This window comes from Aegilops tauschii, chromosome 2 (genome assembly GCF_002575655.3).
Source record: "Aegilops tauschii subsp. strangulata cultivar AL8/78 chromosome 2, Aet v6.0, whole genome shotgun sequence".
NCBI classification, from domain to species: Eukaryota; Viridiplantae; Streptophyta; class Magnoliopsida; order Poales; family Poaceae; genus Aegilops; species Aegilops tauschii.
The window spans coordinates 455043164-455055715 of NC_053036.3; positions in this window are offsets into that span (position 1 = coordinate 455043164).

Genomic DNA, 12552 nt, shown 5'->3' on the forward strand with positions numbered 1-12552 from the left:
ACAGTATAACCCCATGAAACCCTCTCAAAACCACTTATGTCCTTTTTCAAGTTTGAAAAACTTTGCACTGTCAAACATGTCCAAATGCTCTCAAACTTGGTGCACATGCTCAAATGGTGTAATAATGCATCTAGACCAAATGGCACAAGTTGGAGAGAAGGATATCATGATCAAAGTGTTCTAAAATCCTTTTTGTCTAGAACCAAATTTGAACAACTCTACATTGCCAAGTGTGTCCTTTTGATCTGAATTTTTGTGGACATGTTCAAATCCTCAAATGATGACACTACACCAAGTGGTGCATCAAGGAGAATAGATTTGCATGACTAAATCTTGGTAAAGCCATTTCTGCTGATTTCTAGGGTTTACAAAAGTTGCATTGGCCACTTTCTCCAATTGGCCTCAAAATTGGTGGTCACTACTATTATGTGATACCACTCACTCCTGGTAAATATGATGGCAAGGAGAATGCATTTGCTTGCCCAAACCTACACCAAACACGTTCCGGCAAAAACTTAAAATGCATGTTCTGGCCATTTCCACTAATCTCCTTGAGTCCAAATTTGTACTAAAACCTCATGTGATACTCCTCTAACCCCCTGCATCTTTCCCTGCCCGAGAAGCCATGATGAAGGGGGTGAAAAGCTCTTTTTCTTCTCTAGGCAAAAGCATTCTCACTCTCTCTCCACCCCTCCTCTCTTCTACTGGCTCCCCAAGGCATCCAATGCCATTTCCACTTTGTTTACTCCTTCCCAGAGCCCCCAGACGCAAGTGGACACGCGGGTGCGCGCGGAAAATCGGCGGATGCCGGCCAAAGACGCGCTCTGGAGCGCGAGGCAGAGCAGGCGACCGTTGACGCCGCAACCCCCGATCACCTCGAGCCTCCCCCTTGCGCCAGTCGAGGTGCCTCGACGTCCGCAACACGCCACCACGCTGCCCCCTCCTTTCCCTCTCTGTCCTGCCCGTGCCGCGCGTGCCCAGAGCCGCCCGAGCCCGCCAATGCGCGTGCGAGCTCGTGGCTCCACCCGGAGCTCGCCCCGCTCCCTCTCTCTCTTCCTGGCGCCCTAATCCACCCCCACGAACGCCGTAGACAATCCCACTCCCACCCTCCTGGCCGCCCGAGCCATTGCCGCGGCCACCCGTGCGCCAGGTCCACGGTGAGCCATGGGCCGGCTACTCAAGGCTGTCCTGGCCCCTCCTCTCTGCTCCATTTGCTCTCCCTCTCTCCCGAACACCACCCAGGCCAACCCATCCTTCCTCCCGTGCCCTCCATCCTTCTCCAAGTCCGGAGCCAAGCCGTCAGCCGCCGCCAAAATCCGGGCGCCTCAGCCACTCTCTCTCCCACCTAGCCACTCCAGCGCCCTATCATCACCACCGCTGACTCACCCAGAGCTCCAGTTTCTCCTCCCCGCGTCTACCTCGCCGTGCTGAACCTCGCCGTCGGCCTCCTCCGCCATGGACGATGGGGCGCTCACGTCAGACCGCCCCCGCGCCCGTGGAGTACCTCGGAGGATGCGTCAGACTCTCCCGAGCACGCCGGTGTGCCGGGCGCCCACGGAGGTGGTCGGTGCCGCCGGGGAGAGCGCCGGCGCCGTTCAGCCTCGCCTCCTCTGTTTCCCCTCGCGCCGCGCGGGAGGTTGAAGGCGACCTGCCGTTGGGTCCCGCGCGTCAGCGACCAAGTGGCAGGCCCACCCGTTTAAGTGGAAGCGGCTTCGGTTCTTTCCGCCTCCCCCCCGCGCGTTTACATACTACCGCAAAACCGCCTTCGACGTGGCCGCTTGCGTGCGTGCAGCCGAGCAGCTGGGCCGGCCCAGTGGGTTCTGGCGCTAAGCCTCGCCCGGCGCGTATTATAAGGTTAAGCCCTTTTTCTTTTTCTTTTTCCAGCAAGCTTCTAAAATCCACAAACAAATCAAATAAAGTCCAAATTTGGTGATTCCAATTTCTAGTGACTCCATAAACCATGTTATACCTCGTGGTGCATCATGCACATTTTTCCAGAGCACTTTCCTTCACACTTATTTAGTAAATCCCAATTTTCTTATTTCTGTGATGAACTTTAGAAAATCACAGAGAGCTCAAATTTGATCCAAATTCCATGATTCAAATTTTCAGATACATCTAAGTTCATAACTTAGGTTATGAACATTTTTCTTAATACTTTGTGTACATGTCAGGACCCTGATTCTAAGTCACACCGATCTAGCCTGTAACACCTCATATCACTTTGCGGCCTGACGCACGGTATTCCCACGGGTGTCGCCTTACCATGGCCCAGGACCGTTTGCGCCTTTTGGCTCACGTATATGATAGTGTCGCTAGCATCCATATGACAGAGAACCCGGGCCGACATGACTAGTCGTGTACCCAAAGTGGCACTAACTTACGGGGACAGGCATACATGAATCAACATCGAGCATGTCGGTCAGCAGCATGCGAATCCGGGCTGTAGCACTGGGCTAACAGGACTCCAGGAACCCGGGCTGTAGCAGGCTAGGCAGGACTCCGGATGTCACCGCGTGACATTTCCCCGAAGGGACAGACACAGGAACGAAGTGAATCACATGCCGGCCAGTCAAGTGTTCCGGAGCAGTAGTGCTGGGCTAGCAGGACTCCGGTGAACTGGGCTGTAGCGGACTACTATGGCTCATGGAAGCACAAGACTACATTTCCCCATAAGAAAGGCTACCAAGGATAAACAACTAGGTTGTCGGATCCCACACATACCAAGCATTTCAATCATACACACAATATGCTCGATATGTGTAAATACAACATGGCATCACAACATAATTCTACGACTCAAGTATTAATTCATTAGGCTCCGAGGAGCCGAGTATTACAAACATGGGTCTCATGACCCCAACATACAAAGCATACAAGCATCAAGCACATGCAGAAGCTTAACTTGTCTGAGTACAGACAACTACAAATGAAGAAGGCTGAGAAGCCTGACTATCTACAAGACCCTGCCGAGGGCACAAGAGCGTAGCTGAGCAAACAAGCTAAACGTCGAAGTCCACGCGGAACTACTAGCGAGACTGACGTCTCTCTGCAAAAACATAAAATAGGCAAACGTGAGTACAAATGTACCCATCAAGACTTACATCAGAACTAACTACATATGCATCGGTATCAACAAAGGGGGGTAGTGGAGTTTAACTACAGCAAGCCAGCTTTGACTCAGTGGCTAACCTAAACTATGACTGCAAGTAACTCTTTTGAGGTGGCGCACACGAGTCCACATATTCACCAATCAATTCACCACTATGGATCCGCTCCCGTCTCCCTACGAGAAGGCCATCCATAGCACTCACGCTTATCTTGCGCATTTTAGAGTATCCACTTTCACTTGTCTATGAATTGTTATAGGCAACCCAGATGTCCTTTACCGCGGACGCGGCTATTCGAATAGATGATATTAACCCTGCAGGGGTGTACTTCTTCACACACGCTCTCACCACTTACCGCCGTTTACATGACATGTACTCGGCAACCTTCAAGCAGAAGCCCAATGAGGGTGTCAGCCACGGCCTACCTAAACACTCAAGTCTCTAGTCTAGGTTTATCGCCTATTCAGGTTCCATTCGCAGGGAGTCCGGCCGAGGTTTCCACATACGGCCCCGAACAATGTGTACAGGGTTCCGTGACACCAAACGGGCGCCTGGCATACCCGGCCACGTGCCTACCGCATCACAGCCCACCCCTCGGGTCAGCGCTGCGCACGGCCTCCAGCATACTACAAACACTAGAAACTACTTGCAACTCCTGGACAGAGGACAAGGGTGGTTAAGAAGCCGAGAGAGTCAATTAAGGATCCCAATGTGTGGTAGTAGCTGATCATGGATCACAAACACATAACTCAGTTCCTAAGGACGGCCTCAATGAAACAACCCACCATGTACTCCTACATGGCCTCTCATCGATACCTTTACCAAATCGTGTTCACACACTTAGCTCTCAACAGTAATACATGCTCACACACCTCCAATTCATCCCCGATGAATCAGACCTCACTCAACTCTAAGCAGTAGCAGGCATGAAAAACAAGCATGAATGAGTAGGCACATCAGGGCTCAAACAACTCCTACTCATGCTAGTGGGTTTCATCTATTTACTGTGGCAATGACAGGTCATGCAGAGGAAAAGGGGTTCAACTACCGCAGCATGTAACAGTTGAATCGTTGTTGTCCTAATGCAGTAAAAGAGAGCAGGAGCGAGAGAGTGGGATTGTATCGGAATGAACAAGGGGGTTTTGCTTGCCTGGCACTTCTGAAGATAGTATAGTTCTTCATCGGTGTCATCGAACTCATCGTCGGAACCTCGTCTACTGAGAGGGGACAAATACCGGCAACAGAGAAGGAACACGATCAATGCAATGCAACAATATGATGCATGAATGTGACATGGCAACATGCTGTGATTTGAGCTAATGCAACTAGCAATGATTTAAATGGAGTTGGTTTGAACGCAAGATTCAAATTCAAACTCCACATAAGGCATTTCAAATGCCATTAATTCAAATTGTCATATACAGTAGCTTTAGGTTGCTCAAACATGCATGAAAATGCCATAAACAGATTCTTTGGATTTTTCTGATAATTTTTTATATATAATTTGTTTCATTTGGAGTTACGGTTGATTTTATATGATTTTTACAAGTTTTGGATATTTTCTGAATTAAATAAATCATTTCTGATTTATTTTAAATCACAGAAAATATTTTCAGCGTCAGCACTACGTCATGCTCACCTCAGCAAGTCAACAGACCCGGTCCAGGTCAAACCTGATCAGTGGTGCCCACTGGTCAGTGACACAACTAACTAACAGAGTTAGTTAGTGTTAGGTTAAGCACTAATCTAGGTTAATTAGCACTAAACTAAACCTAATTAAAAATTAACAGGGGCGGGCCCACGCGTCAGTGACCCTTGGGGGGGGGGTCAAATAGGGGTCAAACCCGGGTCAACTCGCCGGAGTTGACCCGTGGCTCGTCGCCGGCGGAGCCAGAGACGGCGGAGGGCGTCGGGTTTCGCCCTCCGGCGACCAAAGGAGCGGCTGAGGGGCTCTATGAGACGCCTAGGCTCGCACGCATCCATTTCGGCCAGCGGCAGCAGCTGGGGTGCAGTACAGCGACGGCGGCGATGGCAAGTGCGGCGGCTGGAGCTCGACGAGCTCAGGCGCGAGGGTTACGGTGCACTAGCGAGCGACCTGAGGCGTGCTGCGGCTTCCTGGGGATGCCCGGAGCACGACTACATGCTTGGTTTGGCCAGGCGGGGCTGCTAGCGACGGCGAGCTTCGTGGCGGCAGAGACGGGCTCCGGCCGAGGTGGGAACCACGACTAGAGATCGCAAGAGACGACAGGGAGAGGGGCGGAGGAAAGAGGGGCTCACAGGGAACTCGCGGATCAGGCTAGTGAGCTCGGGGAAGGCCGGACGGTGACGTACGGGCGGCGGCGATCTCGGACGACCGAGGGGGAAAACGGCGGCATTGGAGATGCCACAGGGCTTCTGGCACCGCGTGGCTCAGTGGGAGGATGACGACGTCGTGGCAAAGCTCGGGGGCACGTCGGTAGGGCGATAGGTGGACGGTGGCCGTGGCTACGGTGAGCGGTGGCGACGGCTGCGCTCGGGAAGAGAGAAGAGAGGGGAGGGGAGAGAGCTGCAAGGAGGGAGGAGGTGCAGAGGGTCGGGGGGTGCATGGCGCCCTCGGGTGGGTCCAGCGGCATGCAGGCAAGCAGGAGGTGGCCGGCGCGTGCGCGCGCGCGTCGGGCACACGCCCTGCCTACTGGCCTCAGGAGGAAGACGACAGGAGCTGTGGTGGTGGGCTGGGCCACCAGCTGGCCGCCAGGTAAGTGGGCCTCCAGGTGGGTTCTCTTCTCTCTCTTTTATGGTTTTTCTATTTATTAATGTTTTCTATTTTCTGCAATTGGTTTTGATTTGATTTAAAACATCAAATCATTTTTTGAACTTTCTGTAGATTGTTATGTGAGCTTAGAAACTAGTCCAAGGTCACAGGCAACTTACAAAAATATTTGAACTTTATTTCTTATATAACAAAAATAAATTCAACTCGAATATGTCATTGATTTAAGTCAAAGGCCCAAAATAAATATTTCTGTGATTCCAAAAACATTTGTTTGAATTTTACCTCTTACCAATATTTTCACAGAGTAACAGGAACATTTCTTTGGACTCATTTGATGAGAATTAAATGTTGATTATTTTTAAAAGGTTTCTGAGGCTTTGAAAATTCCCTCAATTCAAATTTCAGAATTTAGACATGATGATCATGCAAGGACAAGCAAAGGCTAAACTAGGGTTGTGACAGTACCCCACAAAATAATGAGTCATTTCTTCATGTTAACCAACTTTGCAAATTCATAGGAAATTCATTTGAACTCTAAATCCAGTGAAACCAACTCCTAGATGCTTCTAAAATCATGATTTGTTAAATGGGTACCTTTGCTCATTTTTCAAAAATATATTTCTGTACACTTCTTGCAAATCCATAAACCCCTTGATTCCATCATATTGAAATGTTCAGAAATATTCACTGATCCAATCCTAATGAAACCACTCTTGTTTTTCATATAACCAGAGAAGTCCTAGAAAAGTCAACTTCATATTTTTAGAGCACTTTTATTTTTGCCTTGTTGTGTTGCTTATTGTGATTTTTTCTGACATTAGTTGACAAAGTAGACGGAGTATTTGGAGAAGGACCAGAAGACTTGAAGACTCTGATGAACCAGGCTAGCAGCCCTTTGACCATGTCTATGAAACCCTTTTTATGCATGTCCTATAGCACCATATTGTTGTTGCAACAGAATCATGATGTGGCGGTAACCACTTGATGGGTTGCCTCCGTTACTTCCTTGTTGATACTTGCATTGTGCATGACCCTACCATCTTATGAGGGTTATGCCGGTGGGAGTAGATAGGATGCTAAAGTAGTTGCAACGCAAAAACGGACGGGAATATGCATGGTGATGGAGACAAAGTATTTTCAAAAGACTTTTCGAAAACCCTGTCGGGTGCCACTTATGCCCGAGGGAGATAATGAGTTGGGTAACCGCTTGATGACGAAGTGGTGTACCGAGGCAAGTGTGTGTGTTGCTTTCAAAATGGATTGGTTTAAGTTGCGACCGTTATTCCAACCTTACATGCGCAACCACTCTACCCTTATATGGGAAAGGGCATTATTGATTACCTAGGCCGATACTAGCTTGGATCCCGCATTACTAGTGACGGGAGAGTCGTTGTTGCGCTCTGTCGGGATGGGGTCGTGCCAGGTAGGGCGGCCATGACTGTTTTCACAGGGCACCGGACACACCGTTGGTACCCCGTGCTTGTGGTATGTGATGAATATGGGAGCAAGGCTCCATATTTTTAAGATGTGAAATGTTGGGCACGGGGGTTACTACCAATCGAGTGGACTCTATCTTAGTGTCGTCTAGGGAAAGATAGTGATCGGGTGCTTACCCCGGGTACTTGAGGTACCGCGGGTCGTGGATGACATGTAAGTTCCCCGGATCTTGTGGGTAAAGTGTGCAACCTCTGCAGGGTGTAAAACTATTCGAATAGCCGTGTCCATGGTCAAGGACAGTTGGGTAACCGCTCTTGGGCTACGTCCACAGGTTTACAAACCGGTGTGTGTTTGGATAAGTGGGGAGAACAACTTGGGTCAAGTCAAAGGACTTGACATGATTGAGTTGGGTTGATGCCCACTCTATTTATGTTGATATCTGGAACCTGTCCTCATGGTTAATTGAATTCTCCTGATGCATGTCTTACAAGTTGTTGAACATGTCATTGCACTCAAAACTAGCTTTCTGCAAAAATTTACCTATATCATGCATTGTTGTATCTTGAACCAAAACATGGGTTGCTTGCGAGTACATTCAAAGTACTCATTGGCTTGCCACTGGTTATTTTATTGGCTAGGCATGAAAGACAAGATATATTGAAGATTTCTTTGGTGACGATCGTGCGAGCTAGGACACTTCCCAGTCAGAATGCCTGTAGGGTTAAGGCAGATGGCATGGGTCCAAGTTATCGACGAAGATTTCCGCTGCGAAGTTATACTCAAGACTTGACCATAATGGTCATAATGTATGTAAGACGGTATGAATGGATGTAAGACTCTTGTTATACTGCTTCTGTGTGTTCAGTGAGCATTGATCTCTGGGATCACTGTACACGTGCATTCGGTGATCACGACTTATGAGTCGTGGTACCCACAGGCCGTCCCCGCAAGCACGCTGCTGTCGAATGTGGGGTTCCGGCAAACCCTTGAGGTTCGAACACTGGGGTGCGCGCGAAGTCTTTCCCTCCTACCGATCTACGCCCTAGCTCGCAAAGATCTCGCAGACGAACTCGCAACACAAAGAGACATGAGGTTTATACTGGTTCGGGCCACCGTTGTGGTGTAATACCCTACTCCAGTGTGGTGGTGGTGGATTGCCTCTTGGGCTGATGATGAACGGTACAAAGGAAGAACAACCTCCTGAGGTTGAGGTGCTCTTGTGCTTGTCGAACTTGTGTGGGTGAGGATTCGATGCCTACTACTGTGGTGGCTAGACCTATTTATAGAGCCCCTGGTCCTCTTCCCAAATATCGAGCGGGAAGGGAGCCAACAATGGCGGGCGAATTTGAAGGGGGACAACTAGTACAAGCTATCCTGACAAAAGCGGTCTTCGCCTGTGAAAAGCTCTGGTGGTGACGCTTTCTTGGGCTCCACGATGACTTCCGTCTTGCCGTCCTCCTGGTCTTGGTCTTGTTGCACCAATATAGCAACCTTTGCATGATGCCTCGGTACTCTTCGCCTGCGCTAGCCTCCTTAGCACCAAAGAGGAAATAAGGACGCTGCGCGCGCCGGCGCCCGCCTGCTGCCGTTCGTCATGGCTCGCATCACGAGAGCCTCGTGAGGTTTTGCCCTGCCTTGATATCTCCACTCCTCGCGAGCCTGCCTGGTTAGGCTACTCCAGAGGAGGTCTTGCGTCGTCCGCCTCGCGAAGCTTGGACCCTCGCGAGGGTCTTGGATGCCTTGTTTATGAAGATGGGCTGGACGACCTGCTGGCTTAGCCACGCTGTGGGCCGCAGGCAGGCATGTCTGGGGACCCCCGTTCCCAGAACGCCGACAGTAGCCCCCGGGCCCATAGTGCACTCAGGCTTGGCTTCGCGGCGAAGCCAAGGGTCAAGTTCGGAGCACCGCGGGCCCCAAAAGCATGCGGCCTCGGTTGATGCGTGGCGGTTGATTGGACGTGGGCGTCTCCGCTTCCCCACACTGCCTCGGCGACTGCACGACTTGACAAGTCGCTGCGACATGCAAGGACATCCATCATTACCTGCGATCATGGGAGACGCCGGTTGGCCTTCTCTTGCTATAAATGGTGAGTGGGGCGGAGCCCCCGCTGCTCATCTCTTCCTCGCTTGCTTGCTTCTCCTTTGCTTCATTGCTCGCAGTGCCTGCGATGGCACCATGAAGGAAGTTCTCTGCTGTCGAGAAGGGGAAGGCCCGTCGCGAGGGCCCCGGTTCCCCGGCGCCCAAGCACGGTCACGGCTGTCCGCGCAAGCACGCCGTGACCCCCGCCGTGGCCCACCGTCGAGGCGGCGCCACGGCACGCGGAGGGGATCGTCCCAACCATGGCGGTCCAGTTGATGAAGGGAGGCGTGCTATGGTGGCGCGGCCTCCTCGTCCGCGCTTCGACACGACAGAGATGTCGCCGGAGTTTGTTGTCTGGTCGGAGAACCCGGCCGGCAACTGGTTCCAACTTCCGCGCTTCTTCGCCGGTGAACTCCCGGCCTCTGGTCCGGGCGGACTCTGGCTGCAGGCAGATGGCTGCTGCAGCAAGGCCTCTTGGGTTGCGGTCGAGACTTCTGCCATGAGCAACATAGCCCTGGCCCGCGGCTGGCAGACGTTCGCCCGCACGCGCGGCCTGGGCCGGCAGTGCACGCTCCACTTCAAGTATGACGGTGGATCGACCCTCTATGTGAGGGTGTTCGGGGAAGATGGTCGCCGCGCCGGGTGCTGCCCCGAACGAATGACGGTGAGGAGGTGCTCGGCCTTGGTGATGGTGGCGGCGAGGATGAGGGCGAGCCTGCCCTCGGCGGCGACCGCGTCTCCTCCAGCTACGGCGGCTCTTCCTCCCGTGACAGCTCCAGCAGCGGTGGCTAAGACCAGCCACCGCACCGCCGCGCCCGCTTCAAACGAGGCAGCGGGTCATCTCGTCGTCGCGCCTCCGTGAAGCGCGAGGAGGGGTCTGGCTAGGCTCGGGGCGTCGCTAAGGGCCTGCCTCCGCGGATTGCTACAACGCCGCTTTGTTTAGCTTTTTCTTTTTCCCTGCATCAGAAAACGAAACCAGTATGGGCCCAGAGCGGCGTGTATCGGACTGTGGTTCTTTGGTTAATGCACTGTGCGTGTTGTTCCCATGCCGTGTTGTTATTTTATGCAAAGATAACTTAACCTGGCGCATTTGGGACGCCCTTTCCCTCACGAGGTGTCTGCGTTGCTCAGAAACTGCAAAAAATTCGTTAGGGGGTGCACTAAAGGACCTGCCGTCCACCCAAGCCTTGATTTGGTGCTTTGTATCGCGGTACCCGAGGGGCACGGATTCGGAGAGATGTGCCAGCTTTCACGCTCGAACGAGGGTGGCTCGCAAGAAGGCGGGGAGAGAAATGCTCGCGCGAGAAGGCAGAGAGAAGAAAAATGCTCGCGAGGGCACCTGCCTAGCCCCCTCGCGAGGCATGCGAGAGAGGGAATGAAATCAGCAACGAACACCAAGAGCAACTTCGATTAAGGAAAAGCGAGCCAACTACGAAGCAAATGAAAAGCCGCGTCCGGCACCTAATCTAGTCTTCAAGTCTTCTCACCAGCGCGGAGCTAAGTGTTGTCCACTAGGCGTGGGAGGGAGCCCCAGGGCCTGAGGCCGGCGCTCCTGAGACTCCGGGGCGTGTACATCCCCAACTCATTATTACGTGAGAGTGTCATGGGCGGCGATTCTTCACAGGCACCGGGCCTTCTTCACAGGCTCTGGGCCTTTCTTCACAGGCTCTGGGCCTTGCTTCATAGGCTCTAGGCCTTGCTTCATGGGTAGAACTTCCTGAGGTGCTGGATGTTCCAGGCGTTTTGGATAGGTGTCTCTTCTTGCGTCTCCAGGCGCACGGTGCCAGGTCTGGAGATGTGGACGACCCTGAACAGGCCCTCCCACATGGGCGAAAGCTTGTGCAGCCCTTCCGTGGAGAGGACCCGCCTCAGGACCAGGTCACCCGTCTCGAGCATCCTGGAGCGAACGTTGTGGCAGTGGTAACGCCGCAGCGCTTGCTGATACCTTGCCGCCCTTAATGCAGCTTCGCAACGACGTTCCTCCCCCAGCACGAGATCCATCCCCCGCATGGCGTCCTGCTGCGTTTCATCGAACGCCAGAACCCGTGTGGAGCGATGCTTGACTTCGTGAGGGAGGACCGCTTCGGCTCCGTAGACGAGGAAGAACGGGGTCTCGCCCGTTGGCTTGGTAGCTATGGTACGGATGGACCACAGAACAGACTGGAGCTCATCGTGCCAGCCCCTGCCGCAGGCCTCCAGCTTCTTCTTGAAGGTTCTGGTCTTGAGGCCCCTCAGGACCTCAGCATTGGCGCGTTCAGCCTGACCATTGCTCCTGGGGTGGGCCACCGAAGCATAGCAGATCTGCGTTCCAAGGTTAGCACAGTAGGTTTTGAAGAGGTTACTAGTAAACTACGAGCCGTTATCTGTGATGATGCGGTTGGGGACCCCGAAGCGGCTCACAAGGCCCTTGATGAACTTGACAGCAGAGCCGGCTGGAATGGTACGGACAGCTTCCACTTCCGCCCACTTGGTGAACTTGTCGATGGCAACGTAGGGATAGCGGTAGCCCCCTGGCGCTCGGGGGAACGGGCCTAGGATGTCCAGCCCCCAGACCGCGAACGGCCATGTGAGCAGAATGGTTTGGAGGCCCTGAGCAGGCTGATGGATTTGCTTGGCATGGAATTGGCAAGCTTCGCAGGACTTCACCAGCTCGGCTGCATCGTTGAGTGCTATAGGTTAGTAGAATCCGCTGCGGAACACCTTGCCGATGAGGGTCTGTGACGATGAGTGGTGTCCACAGTCCCCGCCGTGTATGTCAATCAGCAACTCCCTTCCTTCATCACTGGATATGCAGCGCAGCGTGACATCGTTTGGCCGTTTCCTAGATAACTCGCCATCTTGGATACAGTATGCCATAGCTTGCCGTGCCACGCGCTCCGCGTCCTCTTCCTTCTCCGGCAGCGTCCCGTGCGTCAGGTACTCCTTGAACTCCTTGGTCCAGCATTTCTTCTGGGGCTCGAGCACCAAGAGCAGCCGAGCTCCTGAGGTCGGGCCACAGGCCGGGGCTCCTGTGGCCGGAGGCGGTGGGAGCTCCTCCCGAAGCTGGGTCGTGCTCGAAAGAGGTGGCGTAGCTGATGGCTTGAAGAGCAGCTCCTCGAAGACACCAGGATCTTGCGGTTGCCGCTTGGACGTTCTCTTGGCGATGTCGTCGGCTTCCTGGTTGGTGCCCCGGGG